Here is a 23,884-nt window from a genome sequence, read left to right on the forward strand (position 1 = left end):
CTCTCCTCTCTCCTCTCTCTCCTCTCCTATCCTCTCCTCTCCTCTCCTCTCCCTCCTCTCCTCTCTCATCCTCCTCTCCTCTCCTATCCTCTTTTTTTTTTTTTAATCTAATAGGAGCTTAAATACTTGGCTTTTTTAGGTTCAGTTGAGTTCATCTGTAATCCTAGGAGTGGAATGGATCAAACTCACAAATTTCTCCTCTACCAGGACCTCTGCTGCTCTTTCCCCATTTTCGCACACACTGCTGATTCACAGATGAAAATATTTGTTGTTCAATTAGTGATTACTTTCAGGAGTCTTTGTCTTTCATCCCTGTGGGTGGTCCAGGAATTCCTGCTCAGCATCAGGAACTTCCCAGACCTCCTTCTCCAGGTGTGCCACGGGAAATGAAGAGATCTGTGTGGGGTTCAGGCACTGAAATCCCATTTTGGGAACATCCCTTGGGCATTCCTGAAGGGCAGGGCTGAGCTTCCCTGGATCCCTGTGTTATAAATGAGAAACAAAAAAATCTCAATATCTGCAAAATTTAGATTACTTTATTTTATATAGATGGAGCAAGCAGCACTGGGGAATGTGAGGGGGCACTGCCCACTCCATGCTCCATCCAACCTTGGTTTGCAGCCTGTCCTGGTTTGGAGGACAGGTGTCTGCCAATAAAGGCAGAAACTTCTCTTTGAAATAGAAAATGTAAACCCCCTCCCTCCTAATTATTATTATAATTCTGAAATGAAGGGGCTCTCAGGCAAAGAGATGGGAATTAGGAATAACAGTTCTTTACTAGGAAAATTCAAATAGAAATACAGTATTACAAAGAACAATCCCAACCCTGCCAGAGTCAGAATCCAAGCTGACACCCGTCAGTCAGTCAGGGTGGTGGCACAGTCCCATTCCATGGTGGCTGCATCCTCCTGCAGGGGCAGATGTGGTTCAGCTGGAGCAGTGCTCCTGGAGAAGGTGCAGTTTCCTCTGAAGCTCCAGGGATGATGTGGAAAGGTCTGGCTTTCCTCTGGAATCCAGTGGAAAGAAGGTGCCTTGGTGTCCAAAATCTCAGTTTTTCTCTGGGTAGGAAAGGCTTGGCTCCTGCCCTGGCTGGAGCATCTCCCAGTGGGATGATGGAATTTTATCAGTCATGCCCTGGGACTCAGTGGCCATGAACAGGAGATATCTCCTGGAGGGAGGATGGGCTGTGGGAAGATAAAGATGATTGCCCAGCTGGTTTAAAGATGGCCCATTAGCAGATAATGTGTGCCAGGAGATCAGGGGCACTGCCACACCCGGGTCAGCAGATGGGGACAGAATTCACATTGCTGGCCACATCAACCCAACACACAGCCTCTTGTTATAATCTAATCTCTTGTTGTAATCAATAATTTTTGGGTTTTTGTTGTCATAATTTTGCCAGGTAAGCAGTGGTGGTTGAAAAACATTCAGTAAAGTCTCTGGGCAATATTCAGTAATAGAAACCATCTGGTCTTGGTAGATAAAACTGGTGAAAATCGTGAAGTCTGGTCTTTGTAGATAGGCAGCATTGGTCACACAAAGGCTGGAAGAGTGATTTTGCAAAATCTATTGTACTATTGGAAAGTCTGTTTTGGCAAACTGGTAGTAGATGCAACTTATTTAAAAAACATAATATTCATAACTTGGAGGTTTAAAAGAGAATTATTTAATAATATATTTTCCTCTATCTAGTGTCCATGCTTCACTTAAGACTTTAATATTCTGATTTATACAAACCCCAATACTTTTATGATTAGCACAAATTTTTAATCAATTATCACACCTGTGGCAGAGGAGTCCTTCCCCCCTCCAAGGAAAGGGGTTCAAGCACTGAAATCCCACTTTTGGAGGCATTTCCTGGGCATTCCTGAAGGGAACTTCCCTGGATCCCTGTGGAAGAGGAGCCCTCCCTCCAAGGGAAGGAGTTCAAGCACCAATGGCCCTGATTTGTTGGGAATTCGGCCCCAGTGAATTCCAAGGCAGAAATACCTCAGGGAATGTGTGGAAGGATTGTGGGGAATGCTGGAATTGTGGGAATATTAGAATTGTGGGAATGTTGTAATTGTAGAAATTCTGGAATTGTGGGAATGCTGGAAATTGTAGGAATGCCAGAGTTGTAGGACTGCTGGAGTTGTAGGAATGCTGGAATTGCAGGAATGCTGGAATTGCAGGAATGATGGAGTTGTGGGATTGCTGGAGTTGTGGGAAGGTTGGAAATTGTGGGAATGGTGGAATTGTGAAAATGCTGGAATTGTGGGAATGGTGGAGTTGTGGGATTGCTGGAATTGTGGGAATGGTGGAGTTGTGGGATTGCTGGAGTTGTGGGATTGCTGGAGTTGTGGGAATGGTGGAGTTGTGGGAATGGTGGAGTTGTGGGATTGCTGGAGTTTTGGGATTGCTGGAGTTGTGGGAATGGTGGAGTTGTGGGATTGCTGGAGTTGTGGGATTGCTGGAGTTGTGGGAATGGTGGAGTTGTGGGAATGGTGGAGTTGTGGGATTGCTGGAGTTGTGGGATTGCTGGAATTGTAGGATTGCTCCAGGCTCTCTGCTCCTCAGACTCATCTCCCAAGCTGTGGGGTGACCTCGCTGTCCCTGGGGTTGTTTTGTCCTCAGAGCCCTGGAGGTCCCAACCTCAGCTGTCCCTTGTTGTGTCACATCCAGCTCTTCCCACTGAATGTCCATCCTGTCTGGAAAACCTCTGCCTTGCTGGGAATGTGTTCCTGGGATATTTCTCCTGCCTGCAAGCTCCAATCTTTGCTAATTAACCCTGCAAACACCATCAGGAGTCTCTTGGTTTGCCAAATCCCATCCCAAACCCTGAGTGGGCTGGGACTGACCTGAGCAGTTTTTCTCCAGAAAATCCCTCTTTTCCTCAGAGAGAGATTTCCAGCAGCCCTCGTGGTTGGAGCCTCCCTCTCCTGCTTTTCCAAGGCATCAGGAGGGCTGGGAGGGGATTTTTGGGATGCTGGAGCACAGATGGCCTCCTCAGAGCTGCTCTCCCCAGGCCTGGTGGCTGCTGCTGCTACCCATCTGCTCCCCTTTGTCCTTCCCAAAACAGCAATTCCTGGGGGATGCCAGGATCCAGGACCTTCCAGCCTGGATTTGGGATTCTGGACCCAAATCTCCAATCCCAGCCTGGGATTTGCCTCTCCTGGAAGTGCACCTGAGGCACCACAACCCCTGTGCTGCTGCTCATCTGCTCCCCTTTGTCATTCCTGAAATATAAATTCCTGAGGGATGCCAGGACCAGCCCACCCTGCTCCTTCCAGGCTGGATTTGGGATTCTAGACTGAATTATCCCATCCCAACCTGGGATTTGCCCTCCTGGAACTGTTCCCAAGGCACCACAGCCCCTCTGCTGCTGCTCATGGGCAACTTTGTCATTCCCAAAATAGAAATTCCTGAGGGATTCAAAGAACCAGCCCTTCCAGCCTGTATTTGGGATCCTGGACTGAATTCTCCAAACCCACTGTGGGATTTTTCCCTCCTGGAAGTGCACCTGAGGCAGCACAACCCCTTGTGCTGCTGCTCATCTGCTCCTCTTTGTCCTTCCCAAAATAGAAATTCCTGAGGGATGCCAGGACCAGCCTTTCCAGCCTGGATTTGGGATTCTGGACTGAATTTTCCAATCCCAATCTGGGATTTGCCCTCCTGGAGGTGTTCCCAAAGCACCACAGCCCCTGTGCTGCTGCTCAGAGTGAAGCTCCCCTGATCCCACAGGGAATGATAACAAAACTCCTCTTCCTGATGTTTTTCCATGTGGATTTTGCTCCTTTCCAGGCTGACAAACATTTGTGCTGCCCCCTGGACCCCTCGGGGCTGAGCAGGGTCCTGTGCAGCCTGCTTTGAAATTCCTGTTATCCCATGGAAATGAGTTCCTTCCCAAATGGATTCCTCCATCCCTGCCGTGTTTCCCAGCTGGTTTTTGGGATGATTTTCGTTTGCCAGCTGGTTTTTGGGATGATTTTTGTTTCCCAGCTGTTTTTTAGGATGATTTTTGTCTCCCATCCTCCCTGGGGCTGCCCAAAAGCTGCAATCTCTGCCTGTGTCCAGGAGAGGAAAGCCAGGAGGGTTTTCCTGATGGGTGATTTTGATTTCCTAGGAATTCTGATGCCTGATGTGTTCTCCCTGTGTGTAACACAAGCCCTGTGATTTCCTTTTCCTTTTTTTCCTTTCCCTTTTCCCTTTGTTTGTGTTCTGCTTGATTTGGCACCCAGACCCCACTCAGTTCTCTTTGGCTGCTCCTTCTGAATAAGGAATTTTTTTTCCAAGAAACTTGTGACTCAGGGTTCCTCAGGTAAAATCTCTGCTTTCCTCCTTTGGAAAGCCTGATTTGGACTTTAAAAATCAATTAAAAATGCTCTGTTTGCAGAGAGGGGGCAGTGGAAAAGCCTGGTATTCACAGGAATAGTTCTGCTGATCATCACATTATTTACTCAGTATTTTTATGGAAATAAATATAACTTTAAAGATTTAAAACCATAAGAAATTCAAATGGATACAGCTGATGGAATCCATTTTTATTCTATTTCTTCTAGGTAGCAGAAGTATCTCAATAGGAAATAATATTTTTTTTTTTTTTACTTAAGTAGTTCCTGCTGATAGGGAGTGGATTTTCCCGGCTAGAACTCCAATTAGTCCTGGTTTGGGATGCAAATTATTGATCTTTTCCCTGATCAGGAGTCTCTGACCATGCCATGGGTGGTGTTTGGAGCTGATGTTTGTTAATGGTCATTAATGGTTGTTAATGGTCATTAATGGTCATTAATGGTCACCAATGCTCGTTATCTTTTGGTTATTTTCTGTGTTGTCCCCACTTTGTTGAATCAGGCCTCGAGTGGTGGAGCAGACCCCTGAAAAGAAACTGTAATTTCTTTTTAGGGGTGATCAAACCTCCTAAATTATAAAAAAACCATAAATTTGGTGTCTTTTCCTACAACCCAGGTGACCTCTGTGGTCATTTCCAGCCTGACCCATCCTGGGATTCTGGGATCCCTCCACAACTCCCAGTGCAAATCCCTCTTTGTACAGGAGGGAAATCCTGAGATGTTCCACGTGTCCCTGAGCTGGGCTAATCCCAGGAAAAGCTGATGAGGACATTCCCTGCTCCAATCAATCTCTAATAATCCCTAAATTCTCCAACTAAACTGGGGGGAAAAAACAGAGGTAAAAAGTCTTTCCAAGTCACTAATTCCAAAGGGGTGTTTCCTACCCTATAAATATGAAAAAAATCAACCAACCCACCAACCAACCAACCAAAAAAAGAAAAAATAAAAAAAAGCAACACAAAAAGAAAACACTCTGAGCAAACCTAAAATTTAGAGGGGAAATTCCTCCTTAAACCAGGCTCATCTCACCTGTTCCCACTGGGATTTTGTCCCTCTGCACTCCCAGTGTAAGCAGAGAACAGCACTGGGGAGAAGGGGAGAGACAAGGAAAATCTGACTTCAGAGAATTCTAATTTAAAACGTTGATAAGAAGCACAAAAACCCCAAAATCAATCAAAAATATTTTTTAACAGGAAATCCAAAAGGCATGAAAGATTCCAAATTAATTCCAAATGTGTGACCTTTCTCCCCTAAATTCTGTAGGAAAAAACGACTTTTAATGAACATCTTGGTTTGAAGCTCATTTTCCAACATGGACAAAACTGGATTTTCCATCCATCATCACCCCAAAAGGGCTGAAGGCACCAACCCAGCAGGGAAAAGGACCCTGCAGCCCTCCCCAGATGCTCATCCCAAGGTTTAGGACCAAGAGAGGTTTTATTTGGTTTTATTTCATTTTATTTGGTTTTATTTGGGATTTCCCCCCTATTTTTTAAACCAGCAGGCCAAGAGGTATCTCCATTTCATCCTGAACATTGTCTGTTTGTTTGGAGAATTTTGGGATGGCTCAAAGTTCAAAGTTTTCTTTGGATGCAACCTTGAGGATTTGGGTTTGATTGATTTCCAGTGACACCACTGAAATGGAGCTTCCTCCTCTTTTTTATTTTATTTTATTTTTTTAAATCCATCCCTAGCTCTGCTGAGCTGTGAAGTTCAAATAAACTGGAATAATAGAAAAATAAATAATTCTGTTGTGATGTATTTCTTGATTTATTTTGATTCCCACCAAGTCAAGAATGTAAGGGGAGAAAATTGATTAAATTCCAAATGCAGTTGGATAAAACCAGAAGGATCTGGGGATGCTGCTTGGGATGCTGGACTTGTGTTTTTAAGGTTGTTTTTCAGGGATTTGGGAAAGATTTTTTCCAGCTCTGTCTCCTTATTCCCTGCACAAGGATATTCCACAGAAATGTGGGATCAGCCTGGAATAATTAATTCATTGGGATCCTATTTTGGGGGACTCAGGCATGGCAGAATTTGGAGAAAAATATCTGGATGCTTGGACGAGGGAATTTTTTGACAGAGCTTTTTCTTGAGAACTCCAAATCTTGAAACTTTGAATTAGGGATGTCCTGGAGCACTTTGGAATAGCAATCCACTGATTTTAAATGTGAAAACCCTTTGAAAAGTCCATTTTTGAGTCATTTTTCTGGGCTACTTTTACAATTTCTCACTGCACATCTCACCCAGGTGCTGCTGGTGTTATTTGTCCATCAGGAATTAGGGCTGTCCTGCAGAATCTTGGAATATCTGGATGCAAACGGGTCCTTTTTTAACTGAAAACCCTTTGAAATGTCCATTTTTAATCTATTTTATGATGCTCTCACAATTCCTTAATCTGTGGATGCAAACAGCTACTTTAAAGTGTGAAAACCCATTGAAAAGTCCATTTTTAGTCTTTTTTTTTCTTTGTTTTCACAATTCCTTACTCAGTGTCTAACTCAGGTGCTGCTGGTGTGATTTATCCATCAGGAATTAGGTCTGTCCAGTAGAATCTTGGAATATCTGGAAGAAAACACCTTTTTATGACAGGAAAACCCATTGAAAAGTACATTTTTTGGTCATTTTTTGGCTGTTCTCACAATTCCTCACTCTGTGGACGCAAACAGCTACTTTAAAATGTGAAAACCCTTTTAAAAACCAATTTTTTGGTCATTTTTCAGGACTAGTCTCTGGATTTCTCCCTCTATGGATGCAAACTCCTCCTTATAAACTGAAAATCCTTTGAAAAGTCCATTTTTTTGTCTCCTTTTTTTTTTCTATTTCACAATTCTTGACTCCATGTGTAAGCAGGTGCTGCTGGTGTTGTTTGCTGCATTTATTCCGTGGGGAATTGCTGTCCTGGAGGCTCAGGCAGGGCTCCAGCTCCGGGCATTTGCAGCCTGAGGTTTTGCTGTGCCCGTCTCACGCTCCCGGCATGGCCCTGGCATCCATCTGCCAGCCCCAGCTGCTCCCTGCAGCTCGGGTCCATATGGGCAGGGAAAAAATATCCCTTTTTGGAACCCAGAAACCTGGGAGTTTTGGGAGTTTTCAAGCTTTTTGTGCTGTCTTGAGGTGAGTTTATGATGTTTGTATCTCCAATCACCTGTTCTGTTGGTGTTGGATATTGAGTTCTGCAGCTTTCAGACTGGTTCCAGGAGTGAAAGGGGAGAGAAAAGGTGCAGAGTTTGTGATCAGGGACTGCACCTGCTGCCCTGCATCCTTCACACAGACTGTGCTGTCTGCAGTGGGCAGCAGGACAGAGCTCTCCTTTGCTCAGGGTTAGTTTTTCTGGCTGGTTGAGTGTGATTTTGAAAGCAAAACCAGTGAGAGACTGCAAGTCAGAAATACAATTTATTTGGAAAAAAAAAAAAAAAAAAGAGAGAAAAATAAAATATGTGCAATAGTACAAAAGAAAAACCGCTGACAGAGTCGGAATACAACTTGACACCCCACTAGTCAGGGTGGTGGTAACGGTGCAGATGAAGTCTTGTTGAAGCAATGATCCTGTAGAAATCCTGGCAGTGATCCTGGTACCTCTTGTCCTCTGAAACCAGTGGGTAAGGGCTGTTCTGGTGTTCCAAATCTCAGTTTTTCTCTGGGTAGGAAAGGCTTGGCTCCTCCCCTGGCTGGAGCATCTCCCAGTGGGATGATGGAATTTTATCAGTCATGCACTGGGACTCAGTGGCCATGAACAGGAGATATCTCCTGGAGGGAGGATGGGCTGTGGGAAGATAAAGATGATTGCCCAGCTGGTTTAAAGATGGCCCATTAGCAGAGGATATCTCCACAGAGATAAGGATCACTGCCCCCCCTGGTTTCAGCAGGTGGTGATAGAATACACACTTTGGGCACATTGTAACCTTTACATTGTAACTGAGGCACAGAAGCTCACTGGACTGTGGGGTATTTTTCCAGTTTCTCGAGTCACGCATTGGGCGCCAATTATGTATTTATCCTGGTTTAGGGCAAATTTGGGAGAAAACCTCTCAATTGGGTCCCCTCTAGGAAACAGATTCAAGCACTTCCTCCCCTAATGTGTTCAGGGAAATATTTCCTCGGAGAGAAGTCGGAAAAAAACTGTTTTAACAGGCAAAGCACTTCTCGGTACAAAAATGAACAATGCTAAACAGCAAAACCTCTCACTGCTCTGAAGAGATGACAAATTCAGCAGAGTCCCCCCTGTGGGTCTCAGCTCACTCAGGCTGTTCTCAGCCCCTCTGGTGCTGGGAAATGTCACAGCCCAGGCTCAGTGGGTCACAGGTGTGAGCTCCTGGTGCTCCTCTGGGTTTTCAGTCCAGAGCAGGTTCAGACAATTCTAAGATAAAGGAAATAAACCACAGTCCAGGGAACTTCTGTGCCTCAGCTGGCCAGAAAAACTGACCCCAAGCAAAGGAGAGCTCTGTCCTGCTGCCCACTGCAGACAGCACAGTCTGTGTGAAGGATGCAGGGCAGCAGGTGCAGTCCCTGATAACAAACTCTGCACCTTTTCTCTCCCCCTTCACTCCTGGAACCAGTCTGACAGCTGCAGAATTCAATATCCAGCACCAACAGAACAGGTGATTGGGGATACAAGCATCATAAAGTCACCTCAAGACACGTGCTTTCTGACACTGACCCCCAGAACACTGCTTTTGACCTGAGCCCTTGGAGAAGCTTCCAAATTTGAGTGATGGAGTTAAAATCATGGGTGTGTAGTTAAACAGAACTGTGTGATTTCACATGGTGAAGGGTTTGGAATTTGGGGTTTTTAGAAAATAGTAATAGGTGTGGGACAAGATTGAGGATTTCAGGTGTTTTCTCTTTCTGTCTTCTTCTTCCTTCTTCTTCATGATTTCGGATAGTTTCTGGTTGGACAGTTGGTGCTGCACTGTGGGTAATGAGAGTTTGGTTATTGGGTCAAAATTGTCAGGAAAACTAATCCACAAACACCAGAGGTTTATGCCCAAAAAGGAGACAGAGGAGTCCTTTTACTTTATTTGAATAAAGGGAGAGGCCATGGGGCATTCCCCTGGGATCTCTCAGATTTTGGAGGATGCAGCCTCCTTTATGACAATTTCCTTCTCTCTTTCCCCATGGGCTGAGTTACTTGAGAGGCACAGACTTCCCAAACACCTGATACCTGAGACTCTCCCTCTAACTCTCCCTTTTAATTTTTCATTCTTATAGAATTCACAGTTTTCCCCTATTGCTTCTTTCACCTTTCAATATCCAATTTAATTTCTCAGCAAACCTACAGTTTGTTTGTTAAGGTCAAATATCTTTTTCCACTCATCAATCAGTGGAATCCATCCCATTGTTTCTTTTATCTCTTAGTGCTGGTTTTATCTACCAGCAGAGCCACAGCTTGTTAGTAAAGATGAATCCATCATTCCTCTCAAAAGTATAAATAATATAGGTGTTAATTCCCTTTAAAAGGCCTTGTACCCAGCTGGATTCAGCTCCATTCTGCTCACTTTTAGCTGGTAGCTGAAGTGTTGCAGAACTCTCTGTACTTTAGATAAGATTTAATAAACAACCAAGCCCAAGCATGAGAAAATTCATCTCCTTCATGGTTTTAATCCTGATTCTGAGTGAAGACAGAAGAAAATTAAGACAAACCATGAATTAAGTGGTGCAGTTACCACCTTTCCACTCTTGGACCCAGATCCACCAGGGAATTCACTTGGAAAATTACCTCCTCTCCTGGCCTTGGGGACATAATTACAATTTTTTTACTCTCTGTTTTACCATGTTTTGCCACTCTGCTCTTGCTTTTATGGGAGTAAAATCAGGGATGAAGTTAGAAGGGAGCGCTGGAGGTTGGGGTATTTTGATGCAAATGAATTAATCCCGATTTTTCTCCTTGAGGTGTCGTTTTTCTGGGAGCAGCCCTTGGAGGAGCTGCTCTTTCCTGCTCTGCTGCCTGAGGGATTTTCCTCTCCAGCCTCATCAGCTCCTGGGGCTGTCACATGAGAGATGATGGGAACACCCCTGGCTCTTCATTTTGCTTCTTTCCCTACAAATTCCCTCTGATTCTGGTCTCTCCCTCCACTCCAGCAGTCTCTGGACACTCCCTGCCAATAAATACTCGATTTTTGGTGATTTAAACCCATTTCTTCCTGTTTCTCTGGTGGGATTCCATCAGCTGCCCTTCCTGGAGCACTCCTGTGGCTCCATGGAGAACTCCTCCAGAAATCCCTGAAGTTTGTGTTCAAGGGGGGAATTTTGTATGTTTTTCCTGACTTTCACCCTAAACCCCTCCCACACTGCACTTTAGGTAATGAGGGACTGGTTTGGATCCCATCCTAATTCCTTGATTGGAATTAGCTCTTATCTGCTTGGCACTAATCAGGGAACAGGTCCGGGGAGGTTGGAATTGCTTGGGGAGGTTGGATGAGAGAAGAGCCCTGGCTGGGAGATCTCAGCCCCCAAAAAGAATTCCCCTAAATTTTCCAGGGCTGGAATGATCCCAGCAGGACCCTGAGCCCTGAAGCTCCTCCAGAGAAAATCCCAAAGCCAAGCCCCCAACTCCTTCAGTAAAGGAATGAAATGGTTTAATAATGAAATATTCTGATAGTTGGTATTAATAATAAAATATTCTGGTATTTGGTGTGAATAATGAAATATCCTGATACTTGGTGTTAATAATGAAATATTCTGATGCTTGGTGTTAATAATGAAATATTCTGATATTTGGTGTGGGTGTCAAGGCTGGACCTGGCCATAGCTTAATTAATTAACCCTTTCCCAATTAGCCCTTTTCCAATGCTGTGGAATAGTGATTTTTTGATGATTGAGGGATTTATTTCTTATATAGGGTTTTATTTCAATGTTTTACTTTGTCTGTGCTTTGTGGTGCATCTTTTAATCCAGAGTTTAGCAAAATAATGCAAAATTTTAATGATTTCTTATTTTCTATTGGAACAACACTCAGGGAATATTTCTGCTGACTTCATTTCTTTATGGAATCATGGAATGTTTTGGGTTGGGAGAGAACTAAAAATCTTCATTATCTCATCCTACCCCTGCCATGGAGAGGGAAATCTTCCACCACCTCATCCAACATGCCCTTGGACACTTCCAGGGGTGGGATATTCCATTTTAAATTTATTTTAAGTCATGCCCTGCATGAGTTTTTGAAGAGTTTTAGACCCTTTGTGAAGAACTTGTTCCTTGAACAGAGATTTGCTTTTCTTCCACAATCCCTGATCCCTCCTTGTTCCCTGCTCCACATATTAAAATCCTTCAAAACCAGGCTGAAATTCTCCCAAAAATCCCAAACCATGCCTAAATGGATGCTTAAAATGCCAGAGAATTTTTTGGTCTGCACAACCCCTGAGCTCCTCTATTTCCCCAGTTTGAATAAATATGAATTACATTTTTATGCTGTTTTACTGTTCCCAGCAGGTGGATTTTGGGGTTATGGATTTTTTTTTTTTTCCTCCCAGCCTTGTGGGAATTGTGCTCTACCTGTTGTGACTTTTAAATCTGGCTTTGCCTGCGTTGATCCCATTACATTTTATTTATAGCCCAAAGTGCTTCCTTGGAGCTCAGAAATGGTCAGAGGGACAGGGATTGTTCCAGGAACAGCTCTCCCACATTTCCCCATCCTCATTTTCCCTCTTCCTCCTGTGGAAAACAGGATTGGGAAGAAGCTGGGTGTCCTGGTTTGGAGGACAGGTGTCTGCCAATAAGGGCAGAAACTTCTCTTTGAAATGGAGAATATAAACCCCCTCCCTCCAAATTATTATTATAATTTTGAAATTAAGGGGCCCTCAGGCAAAGATACGGGAATTAGGAATAACAGTTCTTTACTAGGAAAATTAAAATAGAAATAGAGTATTACAAAGAACAATCCCAAACCCTGCCAGAGTCAGAATCCAAGCTGACACCCGTCAGTCAGTCAGGGTGGTGGCACAGTCCCATTCCATGGTGGCTGCATCCTCCTGCAGTGGCAGATGTGGCTCAGCTGGAGCAGTGCTCCTGGAGAAGGTGCAGTTTCCTCTGAAGCTCCAGGGATGATGTGGAAAGGTCTGGCTTTCCTCTGGAATCCAGTGGAAAGAAGGTGCCTTGGTGTCCAAAATCTCAGTTTTTCTCTGGGTAGGAAAGGCTTGGCTCCTCCCCTGGCTGGAGCATCTCCCAGTGGGATGATGGAATTTTATCAGTCATGCACTGGGACTCAGTGGCCATGAACAGGAGATATCTCCTGGAGGGAGGATGGGCTGTGGGAAGATGAAGATGATTGCCCAGCTGGTTTAAAGATGGCCCATTAGCAGATAATGTGTGCCAGGAGATCAGGGGCACTGCCCCACCCGGGTCAGCAGATGGGGACAGAATTCACATTGCTGGACACATCAACCCAACACACTGGGTCTGACCTGAACCCTAAAATCTGTGTTAAATCACTTGATGGAAATGGCATTTTGAATCTCCAGTAGACTTTGGTTTGACAAATTCACCTCCTGGAATTTCCTGGGATTTGCTCCCAGAGTTCCATGGATCCCCTGGGCTGCAGATCCCTGATTTGTCCCAAACACTCAGAACTCAGCACCTTCAAATCCTGGGGTCTGGCTCATGAAAGTCAGGGTTTGTGTCTTTTTGGGGCTGATTTTGTGGCTTGGTTTCAGTACAGAAAGACACAATTTGGCTCAGAGAAATTTTCACTGTTAAAAAAATCTGCTTAATAAAGGTTGAAACTCTTTTCTCCTTTCAAATCCAGTTGGTTTTTGACTCCTGAAAATGAGGGTTTGTGTCTTTATTATTCCTGGGCAGGTTTGTGGCTTGGTTTGGCTGCAGAAAGTCACAATTTGGTTCACAGAGTCTCAAAACTCTGCTCAAGAAAGAATGAAATCTTTATTCCCTCCAAATTCAGGTGTTTTTTTGCTCCTGAAAATCAGAATATTTGCAGGTTTTGGGCTGGTTTTGTGGTTTGGGTGCAGAAAGGCAGAATTGGGGTCAAAGACATTTTCACTGGTACAAAAATGTGCTCAAGAAAGAATGAAACTCTTTTCTTCTTCCAAATGCTGGTGGGTTTTGGCTTTTGGAAAATCAGGTTTTGTGTCTTTTGGGGGCTGGTTTTGTGCTTTGGTTTGGGCGCAGAAAGGCAGAATTTGGCTCAGAGAATTTTTCACTAGTAGAAAAATGTGCTCAAGAAAGATTGAAACTCCTTTCTCCCTTCAAATCCAGGGTTTTGTCTCCTGAACATCAGAGGTTGTGTTTTTACTCTTGGGCTGGTTTCGTGTTTGGATTTGGGTGAAGAGAGCCAGAATTTGGCTCAGAGAGTTAAAAAATCTTCTAAGAAAGATTGAAATTCTTTTCTCCCTTCAAATCCTGGTGGTTTTGTCCTCTAAAGATCAAGGCTTGTGTCTTTACTCTTGGTTTGCTTTTGTGGCTTCTTATTTTGGGTGCAGAAAGGCAGAATTGGGGTCAGAGACATTTTCACTGGTACAAAAATGTGCTCAAGAAAGAATGAAACTCTTTTCTTCTTCCAAATGCTGGTGGGTTTTGGCTTTTGGAAAATCAGGATTTGTGTCATTTTGGGGCTGGTTTTGTGGCTTGGTTTGGGTGCAGAAAGGTAGAATTTGGCTCAGAGCATTTTTCACTGGTAAAAATCTGCTCAAGAAAAATGGAAACTCTTTTTTCCTTTCAAACCATGGTAGGTTTTGGCTTCTGAAAATCAGGGTTTGTGTCTTTATTCCTGGACAGGTTTTGTGACTTTTGGGTGCAGAAAGCCAGAACTGGGGTCAGAGAATTTTTCATTGTTATAAAAATGTGCTCAAGAAAGGTTGAAACTCCTTTCAAATCCTGGTGGTGTTTGAAAATCAGAGTTTGTGTCTCTTTTGGGCTGGTTTTGTGTTTTGCTTTAGGTGCAGAAAGGCAGAATCTGGCTCAGAGAAATCTGGTCCAGGGGGAGTTAAACTCTTTTCTCACTTCAAATCCTGGTGGTTCTTAGATCCTGAAAAGTTAGGATTTCTGTCTTTTTTTTTTTTTTTTTTTGGGTTTTCCCATCCCTTATCAGCTCTGTGCCTTCCTCTGGCTTTGTCCAACAATTCCAGCTCCTCCTTGTCCAGGGGACACCAGAGCTGTTCCCAACATTCCAGGTGGGGTTTTATGGAGCAGAGCAGAGAGAGGGAATCACCTCCCTCCACCTGCTTTGAATTCCCAGTACAAATCAATTTGCCACTTGAGAAGCTCCATCTTTTTGTGAGATTTTCTGATTGTATGACTTTTGGATGTTAAAAAATCCTGGGATTTCAGAAGGGCAGCACCCAGAGGCTTTGGGGATGTGCCTGTGCTGGGACTTGCCCAATTCCACCCTCACTTTGTGCTGGGTGGTGAATTCCCCATCCCACTGCACTCTCATTACCCTGCATTCAGCATAAAATCAGAATAAATCAGATGAAATAAAACCCCTCAGTGTTTATTTGGAAGGCAGAGTGCTCCAGGCCTTCCCAGGCTGCTCCTTTGGGGAGCTGAGACTCCAATTTATCCCTGTAGGAAACCAGGAGAAGGGTTGGGCAAGGCTTGGCCTGATGCTTATCTCCCAAATCTGCCAAATGAATGCCCTGGAAATGTTCCTTTCCACCTGTATCCTGTTTTTTTTTTTTTTTTTTTCTTTTTTTTTGGGATGATGCAGCAATGCAGCCCTGGAGCTTTTTGCTGGCTGCCTGGAAAGCCCCAAGTCTGGAGACTTTTGAGGGGAGCCAAAAATCCAAGCCCTGCATCCCAACCCAAGCAGAATTTTGGGAACGTGCTGGGATTTATCTCCACTCCTGCCACTCCCTGGTTGCTCCTCAGCAAATATTTCTGCACCTCCAGCCCTTGGGTTTCCAGGTAGCTTGAGGTGAAGCTTGATGAAGTGCTAATTAATTAAAAGGCAAAGGGGTTGATGCCTTCCAGGTAAATCCCAAACCCTCAGATGATTTTTCTGCTCTCATCTGATTTGGCCTTAACATTCTGGGGTTGGATTTTTTTATCCTTGGGCAACTTCTCCTCCTGAGCCAGATGAGGAGCAGGGAATATTCCACATCCCCATCCTTGCAAAGAGGGGGAAAATTCACCAAAGGCCTCAAGCGCCTCATGGAAGGACAGAAAATCGTTGTTGTCACTAGGAAAGGTGTTGTGTGTGAGGATGATTTGAGTTTTAGAGGCTTTGTAGAGATTTCCACTGGAAATTTGGTCTTGTTCTCTCCAATTTCCACCTCCAAATTTCTCCAGAGGGTGGTGGGTACTGACAATTTCCTTAAATCTTAATTCTGAGGTTTTGAACCTGCTGAAAACATATTGAGGAAAATATTTTATTTATAAATCATTGTCAGGGTACCACATCTGTGCTGTCTCTTTTCCCTCTGTATTTAAGTCATGCCCCATCCTCAACTCCACCTTTGAAAATCTTGGATTTCAATACAAACCCAGGGATATTTTTTGGTGGCACTGCTGCAACCAGTGGAGTTTTCCTCACATCCTGGAGACAGGGATTTGACCTTGGAGCAGCAAACCCAGCTGGGGCTGGGGGTGGCCTTGAAAGCAGAGATGAGTTTGATGCCTTGAAGAGGGAGGAGGTGGAAGGGGAGTGCTGGAAGTGCCAGGATTGGATGTCAAGATGGAATTTTGTCAAGGACAAAAAGCTGGGAAGCAGCTGGGGACACTTTGAGTGTGGATGTAGGGCAGGCTGGGGGAAAAGGAGCCAGGATTCCCTGTCTGGGATGGAGTTCCTGGGGGAAGCTGAGAGCCAGCTCTGGTTTGGCAGCTCCAGGTCCCAGCCTGGTGGTTTGGGGATGGAAATGAGGCACAGAGCAGCAGTGATGCTTTTCTGTCCAGAATTGTCTCCCTGGCCTTGTAGGAGTGAGGTTGGGAAGGCTGAGATCTGTGAGCTCCCTTCCTGGAATCCTGAGAGATCAAATGAGAACAAAAGTGGAAAATGAACAAGTTCTGCTGATCTCATTGATTTTAATTGAATTGTGAACAAAGCCAAGGCACTGTGACTTCCAGGGCTTCTTAATTTGGTGTATCTGAGGCTGCACAATTTCGTCTTGCTGGTTCACAGGCTTTCCAACTGGAATTGTTCTTTCTGTGGCCATGCAGGGACAGAAAACTGGGATAAGAAAGTGATGGAATAATAAACTCATAAATATTCAAAGTTAAGCCAAGGTTAACAAGGTTACACAACAACCAGGTGATAGTTTTATGATCTCTTCTGAGTGATGGCTGCACTCAGAGGGTCACTCCAGCTGATTTTGGGGTGCCCCAGGGAGAATTTGTGGGTCCTGCCTGGATCATTGGCTCCTGGGGGGCTGCAGAGCAGCACCTTCAGTGCCCTACTGTGAATTTGTGTGATTTTTATTTTATTTTCAAGCCTCTGTATTCTCCTCATTATTAGTCCCTGCTCCAGGCACTCAGGGTTGGAGTGTGGTGCTCTTCCCTTAGGAGTCTCTGCTGTGTGTGAAAGTTCTGAAATTTGGGAATTTTTTTATGCTCTCACCTCTCCCAGGACTTTCCTCCCCCTCTGTCACTGGCAGATATTTTGTACATCACCCAAATGACTCTGGGGTCACTTTAAAGCTGCTTTTTCTCCACTGAAGGCCTCAGGAAGTTGTTCCTCAGGTTCAGCACCTTGGAACTGCTCTGAGTTCATACTGAGAGATAAAACAAGAGTCAGCCTGGGTGGGTGTGGATCCTGCAGGGCCAGAGGGTCACTGAGAGGAGAAGGAGGAGAAAAACAGGGAAAAGAGAATGAGAGGAGGGGAGTGTCCTGCTCTGCTCAAGAATGTCGTTATCTGCTTCCCTTTTTTTTTTTTTTTCACTTTATTTTATTCAAATGAGTATCTTGCACACAGAAAAAAAAAAATCATCTGAGTTTCAGCTGTGCCTCCAAATGATGTCAGTTGTGAACTTCCCCTCTCTCTCACCACATCCTGGTGGGGTTTTCTGTGTCAAGCTCGAGTCAAACCCTTCTGCCAGGAGGCAAATTTAGCCCAGCACCCACTGGTGATGAAAGGCGTGGGCAGAAATTCTAATTATAGCAGGGCTGGCTTCCTCTGCTCCCCCTGCTCACAGCAAAAACTGCTCCTGCTCCTGAAACTGCAGCTGGGGCTTGTGAAAAATCAGCTCCACCCCCCCTGGAGAGCTGGAAAGGTTTGATAAAGGACAAAAGGAGAGAAAAATCAAACAAAAGGTTGTAAGGGTGGGTGCTTGGCAGTCAGGTGTTCTGGAGACACCCCTTGAATTCATCAGCCCCTTGATATTCACAGACATATTAGATATTTTTAAACTTTTTCATAAACTATTTTCCATATTTTAGGAATTGTTATTCATCAGCCCCTTGTATATTCACAGACATATTATATATTTTAAAGTTTTCTATAAACTATTTCCCATATTTTAGGAATTGTTATTCATCAGCCTTTTGCATATTCACAGACATATTACACATGTAAAAAATTTTCTATAAACTCTTTTCCATATTTTAGGAATTGTTACTCATCAGCCCCTTGCATATTCACAGACCTATTACATATTTTAAAATTTTCTGTAAACTATTTTCCATATTTTAGGAATTGTTATTCATCAGCCTTTTGCATATTCACAGACATATTACACATTTTAAACTTTTTCATAAACTATTTTCCATATTTTAGGAATTGTTATTCATCAGCCCCTTGTATATTCACAGACATATTACACATTTTAAACTTTTTCATAAACTATTTTCCATATTTTAGGAATTGTTATTCATCAGCCCCTTGCATATTCACAGACATATTACACATTTTAAAATTTTTCTTAAACTATTTTCCATATTTTAGGAAATACATATTATGGTATTGGCTTTTCACAAATATTAGGGTGGATACTGTATGTGTGGTGTTGAAATTGTTTTTAAAATACATTTTTTTAGGAGTAACACAGGTTCATTAAATGTTTTTGTAATTAGTGAATTGCCTGCTTGGTTAAATAACACCCAGTGCTATGGATTTACCAGATTTCAATAATTTGTAGAAATTAAAGACCACAATCTAAATTAAAAATAAGAAGAAAAATGAATTAAAACCACAGCCAAGAAACTTGAATGCTCTAAAAAGGTAAAGGAGTGGCCATGTAAAACAATTTCTAAAATATAGAAAATAGTTTATAGAAAATTTTTAAATTATGTAATAAATATAAAAATAAATAAAATAAAAATATAAAAGTCAATCAAAGTAAAGGTAAAATATAAAAAAATATAACAAATAAAATTAAATATTATTAATAAGAAGAATTACATTAATAAAATAGAAATAAAAATAAAAATAAGAATAAAAATAAAAATAAAAATGTCAGTCAAAGTAAAGGTAAAATATAAAAATTATAAATAAAATTAAATAATAATAATAATTACATTAATAAAAATGAAAATGAAAATGAAAATAAAAATAAAAATAAAAATAAGTCAATCAAAGTAAAGGTAAAATAGACAAAATGGTAACAAATAAAATTAAATAATAATAATAATAAGAATTACATTAATAAAATAAAAATAAAAATAAACATAAAAATGTCAATCAAAGTAAAGGTAAAATATAAAAATGATAACAAATAAAATTAAATAATAATAAGAAGAATAAGAATTACATTAATAAAAATAAAAATGAAAATGAAAATAAAAATAAACATAAACATAAAATGTCAATAAAAGTAAATGTAAAATATAAAAATTCTAAATAAAATTAAATAATAATAATTACAATAGCAATAATAATAATAACATTAATAAAATAAAAATAAAAATATAAAAGTCAATCAGAGTGTGGATAAAATGCAAGAATGATAACAAATAAAATTTAATAATAAAAATAATAATAACATCAATAAAAGAGAAATAAAAATATAAAAGCCAATCAAAGTGCGGATAAAATACAAGAATGATAACAAATAAAATTTAATAATAAAAATAATAATAACATCAATAAAAGAGAAATCAAACTGTAAAAGTCAATCAGAGTGTAGATCAAATGCAAGAATGATAACAAATAAAATTTAATAATAAAAATAATAATAACATCAATAAAAGAGAAATCAAACTATAAAAGTCAATCAGAGTGTAGATCAAATGCAAGAATGATAACAGAGTGATCTGCCCTGAGCCCGGCTGGGCAGGGTTGCTCAGGTGTCTCCCCCTTTTCCAAGAATGAGAATTTGCAGCAGGGACTGGGAAATTCCCCTCAGCCCATCCAAGGCTGATGGAGCCAAGTCAGGAATGAGCTCTTCCCTTTCCCTGGGATCTTTGCTGAGAACAAACATCTCCCTGCCCTCATTGCAGAAAAGGTGAAAATCGTGGGGGTGCTGAACCTCGAGGCAGCAAAAAAAAAAAAAAATAAATCTCAACTTGAGCATTGATAACTCTCCTGTGTGTGCAGAAAGCTTGGAATTCTTGGAATTTTGGTTTTTTCACATCGCCAGGGCAGTGGAGCTGGGAGCAGGTTTGGGATGCTCTGGGTGAGATCATCCAGCTCTGCTCTGAATCAGCTTTTCCTCATCATTCCCTCCAGGAATTGCTGACAGTTTCTTCCAGGAATTGCTCAGGGAATGGTCAGGAAATCACAGTTGAGTGCTGGGATAAAAAACTGGAATATTGTGGTTTTACCTCAGTGCCAGATGGGGAGCAGGGGGTGGGTTTGGGGTCTCAGAGGTCTTTTCCAATCTTAGGGAAAGGGGTTTTTAGGATTAAATGGTCACTCCCATCAAATGAACTCTGGTGTGTGCAGAGGTGATGCTGATCTCACCAGGCCAGGGCTGGGGAGGGTTCCTGATGTCCAACCAGCACCACCCCAAGCACGCTAAAACCACCCTAAAACCACCCTAAAACCACCCTAAAATCACCCTAAAACCACCTTAAAACCACTCTAAAAATCACCCTAAAACCACCCTAAAATCACCCTAAAACCACCCTAAAATCACTATAAAACCACCCTAAAACCACCATAAAATCCCTATAAAACCACCCTAAAACCACCATAAAATCCCTATAAAACCACCCTAAAGCCACCTTAAAACCACCATAAAATCACTATAAAACCACCCTAAAATTACCTTAAAATCAACCTAAAAGCATCCTAAAATTACTATAAAACCATCCTAAAATCACCTTAAAATCATCCTAAAATCAGCCTAAAATCACTATAAAACCGCCCTAAAATCACTATAAAACCACCCTAAAACTACCCTAAAATCACTATAATGCTATCCTAAAATCACCCTAAAATGACTATAAACCATCCTGAAATCACCCTAAAACCTAAAACCACCCTAAAATCACTATAAACTCACCCTAAGACCACCCTAAACCCACCCTAAACCACTTTCCCAGTGTCACATCCAGATCTTCCTTGAACACTTCCAAGGATGGGGCTCCACCACCTCCCTGAGCAATTTATTCCAATATCTGACTAATCCTGCAGGAAAAAAAAAAACCAAACCAATTCTAATATTTAATGTGAAAACCCCTTCTGAGGGTGATAGAATCAGAAATAATGGAAAAGACTCTAAAATCCTCAAGTCCAACCATCAACCCATGTTCACCTTATAAATAAAATTATCCATTCTAAATCTGGCATTGAGGTGGAACCACAATATCCCTTTTTTGGAGCATTATAAGGGAACAACTCCTCATAAAAACTTTGTTTTCAGGGCTGTAAAAAAACCCCAACCCTCCCATTGTTTGTTCTTCTGCTGTTTCATGAACAAGGAACTGACATAAAATACCTCAGGTTGTAATAAATGTGCTCAGAATCAGGAGATCTGTGGGAAAACCCCTCTGAATTTCAGCAGGGCTTGGTTTGATTCAGATTTCTGGGGCTCCTCCAGGTCAGGAGGAAAGGGGAGGAACCTTTGCTCAGCCACCCATCATCAGCAGGGGAAGTGTTTGAGCAAAAACCAGGCTTGGAGAGGAATTAATCAGGGGCACAGGCATAATTAGTGAGGGACAGAGCAATAATTAGTGAGAGATGCAGGAATAATTAACCAAGGAGCAGCCAAGGCTGTTGAGGGCGCTGGGAGGGGGTGCTGGGTTCAGCACCAAACCAAGTGTGGAATTCTCCCCCCAAAATTGGGTAGGGCCCTGCAGGAGCTGAGAGGGGATTGGGAGAGAATTCCCCAAATCCCCAAAAACCTGGATGGGAGAGCTGCCAAATGTCCCAGTGCAGGATCTGCTGCTCTCTGCCACTTTTTAGGGAATAAATTGGGGTCAGAGTCAGAGCCAGACCTTGCTCCTCTCTCAGCCCTTCCTCCCAGCACAAAGCCTTTCCTAGACTTGTTCCTGGTTATTTTTAGGATGTTCTGGTTGATTTATCTTCAGCGTTTTCCCCCCAGCTCCTCCCAGAAATCAGAGGTGCAGTGATTGCACCCAGAGCAAAACTTCATCCCAGCCATTCCCATCGCTCTTTAAGGCAGGCTTAAACTTCCCCTGCTATCTAAGCCATGTTTAAACATCCCCACTTTCCCTCGTCTCTAAACCAGGTTTAAACTTCTCCACTTTCCCTGCTCTTCAGGCCAGGTTTAAACATTCCCACTCTCCCTGCTCTCTAAACCAGGTTTAAACATTCCCACTCTCCCTACTCTCTAAGCCAAGTTTAAACTTTCCCTGCTCTTTAGGCTAGGTTTAAAGTTCCCCTGTGTGTGGGAAGGGGAATCTCCACCTCTCTGGAGAGCAGCAAACACTGGAAAACTGCAAAATAATCCTTGGGAAAAGACCCCAAGACTTCCATGGATAAATCATGGCTGAAAATATGATTTGTGTGTCTGGCAGCTGCAGTATTTCCCAGGGGCTGGAGACTGAAGAGTCTTGATAAGTTTGATAAAATTTTATGTGTTTTATGGTGATATAAACCCCCCACATGAGTGTTTATGTATTGATATCACTGTTTTTTAATTCATATATTGAATTTATACAGAACAGGCCTGGCTGGGGTTTGGTCACAGCTGATTTTGTGCAGTTTGGTTTAATGAAGTTTCTCCTGCTTGGTGCTTTCATTTTCCTGCCTGTGAACGGGCACAGTGACTCTGCCCTTGGCAAGGACTGAGGAGAGGTGCCAGGAACACTGGGAATGGTGCAGGGGGAGCAGGGGAGGGGACAGACAGGGACAGACAGAGGGACAGACTGGGACAGACACTGGGACAGACATAGGGACAGACAGGGACAGACAGGGACAGACATGGGGACAGACAGGGACAGACAGGGACAGACACTGGGACAGACAGGGGACAGACAGGGACAGACAGGGACAGACATGGGGACAGACATGGGGACAGACAGGGACAGACAGTGGACAGACAGGGACAGATAGGGACAACCAGGGAATAGACACAGGGACAGACACTGGGACAGACAGGGACAGACAGGGAACAGACAGGGGACAGACATGGGGACAGACACTGGGACAGACATGGGGACAGACAGGGACAGACATGGGGACAGACAGAGACAGACAGGGGACAGACACTGGGACAGACAGGGACAGACAGGGACAGACAGGGGACAGACAGGGACAGACACGGGACAGACAGGGACAGACAGGGGACAGACACTGGGACAGACACTGGGACAGACAGGGGACAGACAGGGACAGACCCCAGGACAGACCCCAGGACAGACAGACACGGCTGTCAGTGGGTGATCCAGCAGTGCAGATCCTGACAGGAAGAATTGCTCTGTTTGCTCAGCTCTGACACAAACCTGCTCAGGTTTGTCCAGGCTTGTGATGTTCTCAGAGAATCACAGTCACAGAATGACACAATCACACAATCATAGAATCACAGTCACAGAATCACTGAATCACAGAGTCACAAAATGACACAATCACATGATCACAGAGTCATGGAATCATGGAATCACGATATCACAGAGTCACAGAATCACAGAATCACTGAAGCACAGAATCACACAATCACAGAGTCATGGAATCATGAAATCACAGACTCAGAGTCACACAATCACAGAATCACAGAATCACAGAGTCACAGAATAAGACAATCACAGAATCACTGAATCACACAATCACAGAGTCACAGAATGACACAATCACAGAATCACTGAATCACACAATCACAGAGTCACAGAATGACACAATCACAGAATCACTGAATCACACAATCACAGAGTCACAGAATGACACAATCACAGAATCACTGAATCACACAATCACAGAGTCACAGAATGACACAATCACATGATCACAGAGTCATGGAATCACAGACTCAGAGTCACACAATCACAGAATCACAGTCACAGAATCACAGAGTCACAGAATGACACAATCACATGATCACACTCACAGAATCACTGAATCACACAATCAGAGTCACAGAATGACACAATCACATGATCACAGAGTCATGGAATCATGGAATCACGATATCACAGAGTCACAGGGTCACAGAATCACAGAATCACTGAAGCACTGAAGCACAGAATCACACAATCACAGAGTCATGGAATCATGAAATCACAGAGTCAGAGAGTCACACAATCACAGAATCACAGTCACAGAATCACAGAATCA

General features: G+C 42.9%; 2 protein-coding genes across 2 annotated transcripts in view; both read left to right on the forward strand.

The window, feature by feature from the left end:
- HIVEP3 (HIVEP zinc finger 3) overlaps nt 1-23,884 on the forward strand; it is a gene marked incomplete at its 3' end in the record, with an annotated part of 180,663 nt that overhangs the window by 49,363 nt on the left and 107,416 nt on the right. The gene's annotated exons all lie outside the window — the stretch shown is intronic.
- Nucleotides 17,055-23,884, forward strand: part of EDN2 (endothelin 2) — a 156,136-nt gene continuing 149,306 nt past the window's right edge. Inside the window, exon 1 of the mRNA XM_079325841.1 lies at nt 17,055-17,061. The gene's annotated coding sequence lies outside the window, so the exon portion shown is untranslated. The remainder of the gene's footprint in view (nt 17,062-23,884) is intronic.

Source organism: Erithacus rubecula, assembly GCF_903797595.1.
Source record: "Erithacus rubecula genome assembly, chromosome: 23".
Classification (NCBI taxonomy): Eukaryota; Metazoa; Chordata; class Aves; order Passeriformes; family Muscicapidae; genus Erithacus; species Erithacus rubecula.